Source organism: Lepidochelys olivacea, assembly GCF_965140295.1.
Source record: "Lepidochelys olivacea isolate rLepOli2 genome assembly, chromosome: 7".
NCBI classification, from domain to species: Eukaryota; Metazoa; Chordata; order Testudines; family Cheloniidae; genus Lepidochelys; species Lepidochelys olivacea.
This window is the reverse complement of record NC_140417.1, coordinates 66,850,077-66,864,762: the sequence shown is the minus strand read 5'-3', so window position 1 is coordinate 66,864,762 and position 14,686 is coordinate 66,850,077. Positions and strand designations below refer to the sequence as shown.

At 43.6% G+C, this 14,686-nt stretch overlaps 1 protein-coding gene across 11 annotated transcripts in view; it reads right to left on the bottom strand.

The window, feature by feature from the left end:
- The window catches only part of ZMIZ1 (zinc finger MIZ-type containing 1), a 470,647-nt gene that overhangs the window by 341,939 nt on the left and 114,022 nt on the right, over positions 1–14,686 (bottom strand). For 9 of the 11 annotated variants that reach the window (XM_084633918.1, XM_084633910.1, XM_084633912.1 and 6 more), the window contains one exon: positions 13,048–13,172. The exons of the other annotated variants lie outside the window; for them this stretch is intronic. The gene's annotated coding sequence lies outside the window, so the exon portion shown is untranslated. The remainder of the gene's footprint in view (positions 1–13,047; positions 13,173–14,686) is intronic. 11 annotated transcript variants of the gene reach the window in all.

The window sequence follows — 14,686 nt, the reverse complement described above, 5'->3', positions numbered from 1 at the left end:
AAAGGAAAATTTGTTTTAAATATTCATCCAGCAACTTCACCTTCCCATTGACAGGCAGGACACTTCCACAAGGAAAAAAAACACCCTACATTTGGAGAGGTTCAATAACCATGAGAACGACTGTCTATCTTCTCCCCAACCTGCTTAAATATTCATCCAAAAAATTAGCCCTCGTTATTTTTCATTTTCAGGATCTTCTTGGTTCTTAGGCCTATTGCCATCTGACAGCAGTGAGCTAAGCTGGTGGTAAACTGGGATTGCTGCCGCTACTGTGCATAACACGTTCCTGTTCCTGTTAACCTTTTCCAATTTCTATTTTGTCTATGTCTTCCACCTGCAGTACTTTGCCATAATTCTGGATGGCGAGATTTGTGAGGCTGTGATGGTCTAATTTATAAGCATCTAGTATAATGGGGCCTAGGATCCTGGACTGGGGCCTCTGGGCACTACTGTAAGACAAAATACCCAACAATGAAATGAGAAAGGTTGTTCCTGGGGGATTTATGGTACACACATGCATATTTAGTACATAACTGCAAATATGGAATGACAAAGTCCCTGCCTTGAAAAGCTTCCACATTCTATGTTCTTGACAGGCCAAAACAAGAGAGGATGACAAACAGCGGAGATGGAATCAGGTTAGGAAGAACAAGGAGTTATGTTAGAAGGTTCATGTCACTGCTCAAAATATAGTCACATCCCATCAACGGAGGTGCTCCCCCCTGTTCACTGACATTAGTGGATGTAAGTGACTCACTTATTGTGGTCACCCCAGAGGAAGTGCTTTCATAACAGACTTAAATGATGAGAGTGCAGTGGTTGGCAGATAAAGGTTGGAAGGGCATTTCATTTATTGGAGGCTGGATAGCCATCTGTCTTGGATGGTTTAGACACAGCAAACCCTGCATCTTGGCAGGGAGTTAGACTAGATGACCCTTGCTGTCCCTTCTCACCCTATGATTCATACAGAGTAGCATGAACAATGGCATAGAGATACTTGTAGTAGAAACAGATTAAGGTATCAAGGCTCATGTTGCTGGCAGAGCAGAGGGAGTAAAGACAACTCAGTCAGACTAGGTGAAATACATAGGAAAGTGTCAAAGTGACATAAGACCTTTAAAGCAAGGGCAAGCCCTTTAAATCAGAGGTGATGGAGAAAACAGAGCCAGTGGAGTTATTCAAAGATGATGATAATAAGTGGCCGGATCAGTAGGCAATTTTACAAGCTGCATTTTGTATGGCTGAGAGGGGATGATGTGGATGTCTGAAACACCAAAGATCAGGAGGTTGCAGTAATCAAGATATAAGATGATCTGTGCATGGATGAAAGAGCTACAGAGTAAAAAAATAAAATCTCGTTAGAAAGCGCTGTGGCAAAGTGTATTCACAGATGGCACAGCTGGAAGACTTGTTCAGTTTAACAGATTGGGATGCAGGTAGGGACTAGCAGGTTGATGCTCCACCCAGATAATACCTAAGTAGTTCTTATAAATGGTGAGATAGCAACTGGAAAGGTTGGAGATTATAGTCTCATTCCGGATATCAAAAGCTTGTCCATTTGTTATAAGAACTCTCTATTTATGGGTCTTGTTGGATTTCCATATGCTGTTGGATGACCAGATAGGATCACTTGCCAGGAGTGTCACTGGCAGTTGCCAAGGAAGCTGAAACATTTCCCTTTGAATGAAGACCATGCTTTTGTGACTCAAGGTTGGATTATTCCAATGTATTCCACATGGGATTATATGTCTGGACTATTCAGAAGCTTCAGCAAGTGCAGAGAAGGGTTGCACTACGTGATACTCCGCATGGAACACATTACACCAGTGCTCTGTGAACGGTATGGGCTACTGTTACAGATTGATTGATGTAATTCATAGCACATGTCAATATTAAGAATGAAAAAACTGCATGGGAGATTTACCAAAAGTGGCACTGCCAACCAAATTGGTCTGTGAACGGTTGTATCTGAGATATCTTATCAAGTCTTTGAAAGGCAGCTACTCATCACTGTCTAGGGTTTTCTCTTCACAATGGACAATCTCCTATAAGGTAGAGAATGAAACTGTTTTACTAATGTCTATTGTGTGTCTCTGTCTCCAGAAAAGAGTTTGGAAAAACTTGTTCCGTTTAAAAAATGTAATAAGCATGTCCAGGGGGGAAATTGAGGTTTTGTTGGTATCTGGACAGTAATTGATGCTGACAGTCAGGCCAGACTGGTGAGAGAGGGGATTGCTTTCAAGAGATGTAAGCAATTCACTTTTTTCCTCACTCGAAGATAAGACAACCTTATCCTGCTTATGAGAAGTGTAAATCTAGAGATATTAAGCAAACTATTTATTTTGTTTTAATTCCACCTCCTCTCAAATAAATCTTACTTTTGCTAAGATTACTGTTGAATGGGTAATTTCATGTAATTGCCCCCAATGAGAAAAGAGAGTACTCCCTCTCCTCTAAAGAGATGCCGAGGAGCAGGGTCAGCTTGAAAGGATTAAATTTTTATCAGTAAATATTGGTAAATGTAGATTTCACCATGCACACACAAACCTACGAAAAACATTTTGATCGATAATAGTAATTTGCACAAAGACAAATGCTCCTTGAGATTATATTAGAGTTTAAGGATTTTTACTTTGTATATTTTGACAATTTATGCTTTAACGTTTATAAACCTTTAACTTCTTGAATCTCAATATCTGTTATTAAATAATTATTGTCTGACTCCCCCATAATTTCCAGAAACTGTGAAAATTTAAACTCGAAAAAATATTTTAAAATGCTTAACAATAAAAATTTGATAGCTATCAAAATTATAAAAAAAATAAAAATTGAATTCTGCCAAGTCTACCTATAACCCACCCCCTTGGGTCTCAATCAAGGCATACAGACAAACGTGTCCTCTCCCAGCGATTTGGTTTGCCATCAGTCTGCAACAGGAGAACACAAGGGAAAAACCCAAAAACACCAAGAGATTTTGCAGTAGTGTTAGTCCCAGCTCCCTGCTGATTACCATGTCACAATTAAGGTGTTGGTTTTATCCAACAAAACCTTAAACAGTTTGGGCTCTGTCTATTGTAAAGGCCTCCTCTTTTCATGGCAGTTGTGATCAATGCTAAGGTAATCAAGCTCTTATTCCCTTTGTGTAAATGAGAGGGGGATGAGGATACTGCTCTCTTCAAATGGGCCTTGGCTCTGGAAATTAATTTCCTTTTTGATCCATCAGAGCCTTTTTTGATAACTTTTAGGGCCCATTTGTCCTTCCGGTCTTTCCTGGGAGATGTGATTTTGAAGAGTTGACAGCTGGGAGAGTTGACTGTTGGCTTTGAGTCAATATGTAAATGTTTTTGCCCAATTACTGTTTTACAATATCGGACACAATGCTTGACAGAGTTATGAGCCCATTTAAAATTATTTAAAGGAAGAAAGATACAAACTTCCCAACATCATTTGTTTAATAATATTGCCCACCTCTCAAATCTTCTCCTTTTCCCAGACCCTAATGCACTCTAGACCCACTGGTTATTACAATTGTATCATGTCCTACAGGAAAGCACACAACATGTTCATTAATAGAACATGTACACTTTAAGAAGTGGCAATAAACCAATAACTACAGACTGACTCTTGTTCCTCTAGGACAGCGGTCCCCAAACCTTAGAGGATCGCACCCCTGCTTACTCCAGCAGGGCCGCAGCTCGGGGGGCGGACGGGGAGATGGACAGGTGTAAAGGGCTGCAGCTGGGGATGGGTCTGGGTCTGGGAGCGGGGCCATGGCCAGAGGCAAGGCTGGCACGGGGCCATGGGTGGATCTATGCCGAGGCTGGGGATGAAACCAGGTGCAGGAGCAAGGGGGTGCACCCCACACTTTGGGGATCTCTGCTGAAGATGACACTTCAGAAGACTACCCCACAACTTCCCCACCAACTCAAAAAGCAATCACATTCTGCTAAATATGATGTGGAGCCAAAACTAACTTGTGGTTCTTGCCATCCGTGTGTACCCTGTACAGAAAAGTCACTCCTCTCAGCCTTTCCTGCTCTTTCCCACTGAAAAATTAAGAGCTTAAAGCAGCACAAAGTTATGTTTTATTCTAAAAGGGCCTATGGCAAAATAAAAAAAAATTGTCTGGAGAAGGGATGTTTGAGGAAAGGCCCAGTAACTACTGAGAGTGCTTAAATCATAGAACTGACGGACTAAAAAGAGAAGCTCTAGACAAGTGGTTTCCAATCACTGCTACACAGATACTTAGGCTTCTTCTGATTAGTGCTCTATGCTTCCCCATCCCCACCTTAATGATCTGCTTCTGTGCTAGATCACCCCAGCGCCATCTCCCAGTTCAGCTGTTTATACTCTTCCCCACAATGGCACATGGGATTCCCACAATCATGGTATGGAACAGTCCAAGCTCATTTGTGCGTGACATAACTGAATGGAAGGTGGTGGGCACTGGCTGAGAAAGTTAAGCAGAAAAGCTATGAACCAATGCTCAGTGTAGTATGTCATGAGGTACTTGTACTGCTACTGATTTTGCCACTGGACAAAAGTTATATAGGGGAGTGTTTCCAAAAGGCACAAAGGCACCAAATTCCCACTGAAAATCTATGGCAGCCAGGGGCCTAAAGCCTACCTGTGTCTTTGAAAATCTCCCCCTTTGTGACTTGCAATTCTCTACAGAGAATTGCAACAGCTTTTCAGTAGCAATTAAAGTGCCTTTCTCTCTTCAAGGAGAATTCTACAGGATAGATGAGGAAGAGGACCAACACTTCAGAAAAACAAACCAAACAACCATGTGGTGGCTGGAACCCTAGAATTTCCATCTTTTATTTGGATTTCTGAAAGATAAAATGTACAAGGTACATGTTCATTAAAAACTCCACAAAGTATGTAAGTAACACATGTTTTGGACTGACCAATGTCACATCCAAAGATGTTTTCTGGAGCAGAAAGCTTGCTTTCATACCATGGTGATGGGAAACCTTAGAAAAAGATAGATTACATTGGAAAATCCACCCAGGTTTTGTCTCCCTGACACAGGGAGGGAGCATGCATGGCACTCTTCGAAAAATTGTACAAACACCAGTGACTCAAGTGGCCAGGTTATATGTTTCTGCTTTGCCTTGGGTAATGTTTCTTGAAAATCTTTGCACACAATAACCTGTTTATTACACACTAGTTTTTATGTGGAATTGAATAAATTAAGGATTTTTCACCCAGCTGAGATTTACTCAAATTAACTTCTCCGTTATCTCTCCATTTCCCATTTCATAAAATGGGCTCCATTTGGAGGAGAAAATAAAACAAGCAATAATATAGGTCAGGTGAGAAGTAAAACAAGTGGTACAATAAACCTAACACAAATCTATGTCTTGGTAAGAAGATAATCCCAGAAGGTCTGCTTGTTACTCTAAGAGCTGATTTCTCCAATTGGCTGGGGTAGGTATTGTCCCTAGACCCACTCTGGAATGATGATCTCAGGAGAAAGGAATCATCACCATCAGTTCCAAGAAGAGAATCAACACACCAGAAAGCATGCTCCTCTCAGTGCTTTTCCTTTTACACTGTGATATATTTATACCCAGGAGAATGCTGCTCATGTGCAGCATCTGCTCTGGTCAGGGAGGCCCCTGCTGTTACCCAGTTTTACAACTGAGGCACAGGGAAGTCTTATGCTGGCTAAAATCTTCCCACATATTCTATAACCACAAGACAACACATGAGCCAAGGAAGGTTGTGTTGTTTTAAAAAGTGTTCCTCAAATCCTGATTAAGCACCCTTCACATAACACATACATAATCAATAATAAATGCTTTTCATCCCTAGATCTCTCAGTAGTTTACCAAGGAGATCTGTATCATTATCCCCATCTTATAGCTAGGGCAAAAAAGTGACTTGACCAAGTTTACCCAGCAAACCAGTGGCAGGAGCTGGAATCCAAAGCCGATGCCCAGCACTCTATCCATTAGAAGACACTGCCTCTCTTACCAAGGTACATTTATATGGTGATCTGTCCATAGAGGAGCCTTGCAAAATTCTATTTGTCTAGTAATACATAATTAGTCATTTACATAATCATCATGTTCCCCCACCTTGGGTGGGCAAGCAGATTTTGTCCCTGGGCGTTCATTATAATTTTACAAGGCAGCCGTAGAGTAGGCTTCCAGGATTTTACGAACAATGGTGCTTTATTTTAGCTCATCGCTTTTCCAGTCTCTGCCGCCTCACTCCGTGTTTTAGACAGTAATCTCCTTAAGGTGCAGCCCATGTGTCTATGTTCTATAAAGTGTTGTGTACATTTATGGCAAATATAAAGGTTTAATTAAATACATGACAATGAAAACAAGATGAGAAAGGGGTGCTGCCCTCATGCTGGGTGCAGCCCAGCTCCTCAGGACATGCAAAAGGAATGCTCCAATAAGAAATGCTGGAACACTGGTCTAGTGGTTAAACATTCGATTGAGAAAAAGGAGACCAATGGTGCATTCTTGGGTCTGTCACTGACCAGCTGTGTGACCTTGGTCAAATCAATGGATCTCTCTGTTCCTGTTTCTACTCCCAGCTTTTGTGTGACTTGTCTATTTGCACTGAGAGTCTTTTTGAACAGGGACTGTCTCTTACTACATCTGTACAGTGCCTAGTAAACACAATGTGGGGTTCCCAATCAGTGTTCCCTCAAATTTTTTACATCATCACCTTCATATTGGTGGGGGTGGAGCTGAGGTGTTCGGAGTATGGAAGGGGCTCAGGGTTGGGGAAGAGGGTGGGGATGCAGGCTCTGGCTGGGGATGAGGAGATCGGGGTGCAGGAGGAGGCTCAGGGCTGGGCTGCGGAGGGGTGAGGGCTCCAGCTAGGGGCAAAGGCTCTCTGGTGTGGGGTCGGGGGGGTTCAGGGTGAGAGAAAGGGCTCAGGGCTGGGGTGCAAATGAGGGGTTTGGGAAGCAGACTGCCCAGGGGCTGCAGTGGGGAGAGAGGACTCCCCCAGCTGTCTCTCGCACCAGCAGCTCAGGGCTGGGGGAGAGGCACTTCTCCCCGGCTGCAGCAGCTCCAGCGGACCTGGTCCAGGCTGAGGGAGGGGCTCCTCTCCCCAGGCCGCAGCAAGCCCGGGGCAGCTCCACGCTGAGGCCGGCAGGGAGGGACGCCTCTCCCTGCCACGGCTAGGGCTGGATTAACTCTCCTGTGGGCCTGGGTTTATCAGATTTTATGGGGCCCCTGTATACAAGTCTTTTTTCTAATTTAAAACAAAATGATCACAATTATGGCATCGAGGCTATTAATTCTATACTAAACTTGCCTTTTAATTAACATAAAGCCATTCTGTGGTTACATTTCAGTCTTAAAACATGTAAAATATAGTTAATTCAAAATAGTCTACTTCATACCTTAGAACAGCTATTATATTAGCTTCTTTCTGGGAGGGAGTTTGGGTGCAGGAGGGGACTCCAGGCTGGGGCAGAGTGTTGGGGTGCAGCAGAGGGTGAGGGATGCGGGCTCTGGGAGGGAGTTTGGTGCAGGAGGGAATTCTGACCTGGGGCAGGGTTTGGGGTGCAGGATGGGGTGCGAGGTGTAGGCTCCAGCCGGGAGGCGCTTACCACAGGAGGCTCCCAGGCAGCAGTGCAACACGGCTCAGGCAGGCTGCCTACCTGCCTGCCATAGCCCCACACCGCTCCCAGAAGCACCCGGCTGCTGACACGTTTCTGCACGCCCCTTGGGGGAGCAGGACAGTATGTCTCCGTGTGCTGCCCGTGCCCGCAAGCGCCTGGCCAATGGGAGCTGCAGGGATGGTACTGGGGGCGGAGAAAGCGCACAGACCCTCCTTCTGCCTTCACCACCCCCACCAGGGGCCGCACAGACGTGCCAGCAGCCAGCCACTTCCGGTGTGGGGCCATGGCATGCAAGCAGCCTTGCTGTGCCACTGGACTTTTAGCAGCCCGGAGATCACGATCGACCGACAGAGACTCCAGGATCGACCAGTCTATTGCAATCAACAGGTTGGTGACCACTGAATTGTACATAATTATGGATTTATTTTTGCGGGGCCGCCCCTTAGCCCAAGGTCCTCTGCTGCAGCCCCTAAAGCCCCTGCATTAATCTGGCCCTGGCAGCTCTGTGCTGGGGCCGGCAGGGAGGAGCGCCTCTCCCCACCACAGCCCTGAGCCACTGCGTGGGGCTTAATAGGTAGTTGCGTGGCCGCGCATCTTAGAGGGAACTTAGCTCCCATCTCAATTGGGGATAAGACAATAATAATAATAATACTATGTAACAACCTTGCCTCTGTTCTTATCACCAAAGACGGAGTTTGAGAAGGGCAGCTACAGCAGAAAGCAGAAATACAGATTAGATGGAAGACCACCAGCGACTGGACAGGCACTCTTTTGACAGTAGCACGGAGAGTGGGAGAGAGCCTCTGTTGTCTCAAACAGCCCCAGGTGGGGCTATACGACACTATACAGGTGCCAAGTATTATTGGTAGGAGTAACATGAACTGTCACCTGATTGGGAGTAAAGGAGAAGTGTAACCACTGCTTCTGTAGAGTTCTCCTTTTGGGGCCCAGAGGAGATGGTAGCAGTAAAAAAAACCCAAGACATTCCACATCCCATTTGCAGCAACCATCCCACCAGGCATTTCATATGGAATATCTGCAATTCACTTTCCCTCACTGGCACCTGAGGAGGGACTGATAATTACAGTGTGCCGCACTGCAATTTGCCAAATTTGGGGGGTTTTGGGAAAAAAAAAATCAAGCCAAAAAATAGGTGGGTGGGGTGAAGTGGAAGGTTTGACCAGCTATTGAGTTGGTCAGAATTTTTTGATTTTCAAATAAATAAATAAATAAATAAATTCGAAACAATAACAAAACTTTAAAAACATTTCATGACACACCCTCCCCCAGCCAATCATTTCTAATTGTCAATTATTTCTGTTTGACTAAAGCCTAGAGCCCCCAGTCAAGACTGGGAGTCCATTGTGCAGTGCACTGCGCAAGCACAGAAAAAGAAACAATCCTTGCTCCAAAGAGTTCATAATCCAAACAGAAAGGACAAAGGTGGGAAGGGAAGGAGAGGCACAGAAAGGTGAAGTAATTTGCCAATAGTCACAGAAGGTCAGTGGCATTGCCAAGAACAAAATCCAGGTCAGCTGAGCTCCCAACCCAGTGCCTTTAAATTGCTACAGTACTGGTGTCCCCGTTCATGTACATTTTGCTTATTTCAGGAGCAGGGTATGAGCCATTAAAGCTTTCCATAAATATTTAATGTTAAAGGAGTTTGTTAAAACAAAGTGTAATTTGGATGAAGCTGTTGTGTCCCCCATACTATCCTTCTGGGCAGAGGGGAAGGTTCTCAGAGAGCTGAAATCAGCAGACTTGCAGCTCTCTGACTTGGTGAAGATAACGTAGCTGTATGTCAGCAGTGCCTGACAGCTTCCAGAGCCAATACCTCTGACAGATGGGCAGGACCATTTTAGACCTGGACTAGGAGAAGTGACAATGGAACCAAGGCGCCTAAGAGACTTAGACATGTTTTGAAAATGTTACCTGGTATGACTTCAGCCAGTGAGGGAAGAACATTTGCTAGAGTTGTTTCACATGGTTCAGTCATGCCAGTATTAGGGGTGTTTGTGGAACGCAGGAGAATGTTTCTATGTGTTCATAGGGTCTCATAATTATTCAAAACACCTACATTTTCTTGTTTAGCTGGACCAACAGATACAGAGGTTAAGTGACGTGCTCAAGGGCACACAGCAAGTCAGTGCAGAACCAAGGTCTAATAACAGAACCCTGCCATCCTGACCCCAAGCCTCCTGCTCTGACTAGTAGAAAATATTTCCTTTAAAAAAATTTACAATTCTAAATATTGAAAATACAACCTAGTACTGGCATAACTCTTTCAATGGCTTACACTAATTGCCTCATTTTTTCTCCTTATTACTACTACACATTTGTTCGCCATTTCAGAATGCTTGTGATTTTTTCCATAGATTCCTAACTCAAGACAATTTGCTTTTAAAATCCTGACTGCAATTAATCAATACAAATCACTAGCTAAAATCTAGCCAACCTAAACAAAGAGCATGAAATATTTGCTTTACTACAATATCAACATATTAATAAGCAGACAATCTGGTGTAAGCTTTTGGGATTTTTCCTCTTTTTAGGCAAATTGTCAGGGAAAATTAAGTTAAAAAAACTGCAAGCTAGACAAACCAATATACCTCCAGCTATGAAATTCTTACCTTTGAATTACATTCAACCATAGCATTTAAAGGTATTGATTGTACCTAAATTCCCTCCTACACGAAAACGATTAAGAGAAGTTGGAGCGCTGAGAAAAATACTAGTTCCTCAAGAAAATGAAAGACAGCATGAATGGCAAGATCCTGACACCTTCACCCAAGCAGTCATTCACACTAGTAATCCCGTGTTAATGAAACCCTCTGATAAAAAAGGTTTGCAAGTTTGGATTCAAAACGAACCTCTAAGGACAGGTCTACATGGCAATTAGACACAGGGGGCTGGGCAGTGCCAGCTGACTTGGGCTTGTGGGGCTCAGGCTCGAGGGCTCTTTAATTGCAGTGTAGCCCTTTGGGCTGGGGCCGAACTCAGGGACCCTCCCAACTTGCAGGGTCCTAGAACCTGGGCTCAAGCCCCAACCTCGACACTGCAATTAAACATCCTCTTAGCCCAAGCCCTAAAAGCCCAAGTCAGCTGGCACGGCCCCAGCCTCGGGTTTTTAGTTGCAGCGTGGACATCCTGTGAGCCCCATACTTACTCCTGAGCGCCGATATGAATACAACAGAATATCATGCTTCCCGCCCCATTTATTTTATATGTAAGGTGCGGTGGGGGGGGGAAGCAGGGAGAGCGTTGTATGAAATCCTGCTCCTTCATTAGGATCTATTATCGTAATTTATCTGTGGGATGCGGTCACGCAATTCCCATTACAGCTGATGTGACCTATGCACAGAGGGGGGAAAAACAGACATGGGAGCATGCAAGTGATGCCACACCGGGCAATTCTAACTCTCAGGGGATGACATTTCTGATGGCTATTGGCAGATGCCCTTGGCTCTTCATCAAGGCTCCCATCATTATTAACACATTGCTTGATCTCTTTAACATGCTCAATCATTGCCCAGATTTTAACTAATGCCAGGTCTACCATGGGAAGAGCTGGGGGGTGTGGGGTAAACGTGGTACTTGGATCAGCCAATGTGGTGAAGGACCAGACTCCCGTGATACCAAAACCCCTTGGAAAAGGGTCCCCTGTTCTTTACAAACAACTTTGACCTCAGACCTGACAAACTCACGACAGCAGACACAGGTCTTTCAGATATTTATCCATAAAGGGTAACATGTAAGGTATCTACAGAAAGCTCATAACTTGTCAAGATTCATAATCATTGTGAGATGTCTGTATGAATAATATTTAAGGAATAATGTCTTTCAATATAAAGTGTGCTTTATGGACTTTGAAGTAACTGCAAACAATCAAAACCACTTGAAGGTAAAAAAGGAACTTTGCAAGACAGGGGTTCACCTTCTGTTCATGGGAACATAAGGCTGTTTTCAGTATAACACAGAGGGGGGAGAAGGCCACTGAATCCTTTCACTGAAGAGCCATCTTGAGGAGCAAGGTGTTCTCATAAAAAATTGTATCCTAGTTCTTGAGAAACCAGCCAGCTCTGTAACAGAATGAACTTGATGGGGAAAACCTACTTTATTAGATAGGAAAGGTAACTATTAATAAAGTATAGATGCAGGTTCGCCTTTTGATTTTGTTTTGTATTGTAAACATTTGTTTCCATCACTCTCTCCTGTTTCTAGTTAAATCTTTATTGTTTCTTAAATAAACTGACTTTTGTTTTATAAATAAGTGCTCACCGGCACTGTGTGGTTCACAGGAGCGGTGGTCTAAAGTAAAACCAGTAAACTAGGGTATGCTGCACCTCGGGGAGCAGAGGATCTGGGATCTCTGTGAGTAGCCAGTATCAAGGGCTAGATAGCACGAGGGAACGATTCAAAGGCACTTGGGGATGGGGGTGCTCCTATTCTTAATCTGCAAGGCGAAGGTAGGGCTGGCATAGCCCAGAGGAGAGTACGTGAGCAGCTGAAAGGCTGGTGGTGTCAGGGATCTGACATCCAGTCAGACACAGGCAAGACTCCCTCATGCTTGGGAGAGGGGGTAACAAGGTGACCCACAGTCCTGGCTGCCCCAAGAACTGTCGCAGTCCCCATTTTATTAGGAGGTCATGGAGTTAATTGGTAGGATAGCCTGGAATAGAATTCAAGTCACCTAATTCCCCATCCTGTGCTATTATTCAGGTTGAACATCACTGCTTCCCTCCTTTAGGGCTCACCTCTGCCTAGTGCTGAGTACCTCCTGCAAGGTGCCATGTGCTCTCAACATCCATTGACTTCCAGAGCAGCAGTCAGGTCACACAGGCATTGTTCAGTACCTTGCAGAGCCAGGCACCACATTAGTATCTGAGCCAATCCACTCTCTCTCTATCTTGCTGGCACTCGTATCACAATTCACATTACTACTGCTTGGCACTTAAAATAGCACTTCATATTTTCAAAGCTCTGTACAAGCATTAACTTGAAACTAGCCCCATGTATGTACTAATATCAAACTCAGGACCAGCCCTCACCCAGCACAGCTAGTAACAACATAGAGTTTCCTCTGCAATCCAGAGGAATAGATATTTAGCAGAAATAGAAGTCCTAGACAGACTTTGCATAAAGATAGGTCTGATCAGTGGCAGAGAAGATTAGAGAGTTCCCACCATGTGTCAATAATTACAAAAGAACAAAAGGCATCTGAAGTAAACATTGCTTCCAGGAAATTGGCAAGTACCAAGTGTGGTGTCCCTGAACTCTCAAAATCCCCAAAATTTTCTTTTCCTTTTTATACTAGATCTGAGCAGCCAGAGACAAAACATAGCATCCACACTCTCCTGTGTGCAAGTGAGCTACTTAGAAGGGGAATCAAAATGGATGTGGAAACATAACCCAGGCACTTTTGTAACTTCTTCAAAAAGAGAAAGTTTTACCTTTGCACTGTTCAGCATTTAGGAATAAACTATGTGTCTGGTTTGAGTCACTGGTCGGACACTGCTGACAAGACGTGTAATTTGACGACAAATGGATCTTGTAGAGCAAATTGCTTGCACTCCCTCTGCAAAAAAAAAAAATTAAGAGGAAAAGCAGATTTTTCACACAAAGTAAAAAAATGAGCCTTTGCTTGAGAAAAGTGACAGAAAAAGCTAGAGTTGTTCTCTCAAAAGAGAGAGATCTGTTTGGAAGTAGATTACACGTCATCTTCTTATGCAGATAATCTATGTTTTCATTGAGCAACTCATTTGTGCTGCAAGCACTTTTGCATGAATTGAAAGAAACTTTGATTTATCCAACTTGCCAGGTTTTGTTTAAGAAAAACAAAGCCATATCTTGCCTGTGAAGATGACAGTCACTATGACAGGGAAAGGCCAGTATTTTAGCTGAATATACAAAGCCCTTGCTGTCTGTCTTTCTCTCCTCCCTTTCCCCCCCTCCCCCAATCACCAACCCAGCTTCAGAATGATCTCACGTAGCATTGGTTGCAGCAGCCACTCCCAGCGCTGCACTCTGACCTGCTGTAAAGTTCTTTACTAGCTATGAATTACTTAGTAGATTCCTTACTGAGACTGTGTCTGCACACACACGTGTGTGCACACACATCTGTATTTCCACTTTACACAAGACTTGCAAAATAAAAAAATCACTGAGTGATGTGGCAAAGGCTGCTTTTAAATTAACTCTCCCCCCGAAAAGCTTACAGAAAATAATTTAAACTCAACAGTCCTTAGAAATCATCTGTATGAGTTAGTGCATGTTTGTTAATTCAGAACTTCTTCTACACAGTCTAATATTTAATGTTGATTTCATATACAGAGGCCTCCATTAAAATCTGTACAGTTTTACTTTTCACAAGATTGATGCTGCCAGAGTATTTCTTGTACTTGGTATAAGGAATACCACTGCAATGTTAATTCCCTGCAAACAGCAACTGCACAGCTTTTAATAGGGAGCACCGTCAGTCATACAAGGTTTTAACCAATTCATGCATACCCAGGTCACTTATATATCAATTATGTAGAAAACCCTTTTTATGCACCAAGCCAGACTAAATTAGATCCATTCAACATTGAGGTTAATGATTACTAGTTATGGGGGAGAAAAAGAAGCGGAGAACTGGACTAAAGGTCACAAAATGATGTTGCACCTGGCTAGTGTGGTGACACAGAAATCATATAGTTTCCCCTAAAACTAGAAATAGTCCACAAAGCCCTGACTGACAATGCTATATGCTCGTAACGTTGTTTCAGACTATTGAAATCAAGACAGAGGATGTAGCGTCTAATGCCTTCCAGTTGAACAGAGGGGGCTGGGGGGACTTTTAATTAATTGAAGCCCGGATTCTCCATCTATGGTCTGAAGGCCACTCTCTCATGAACCACAACTGACTGAAAACACTGAGAACTGACGGAGAAGAAGGAGGTTGGTAATTAGGAGGGGAGATAGGCCAGAGAGGTTGCTCTCTGATGAACTGATCCACAGAATGACAGGTTTCAGAGTAGCAGCCGTGTTAGTCTGTATCCGCAAAAAGAAAAGGAGTACTTGTGGCACCTTAGAGACTAACAAATTTATTTG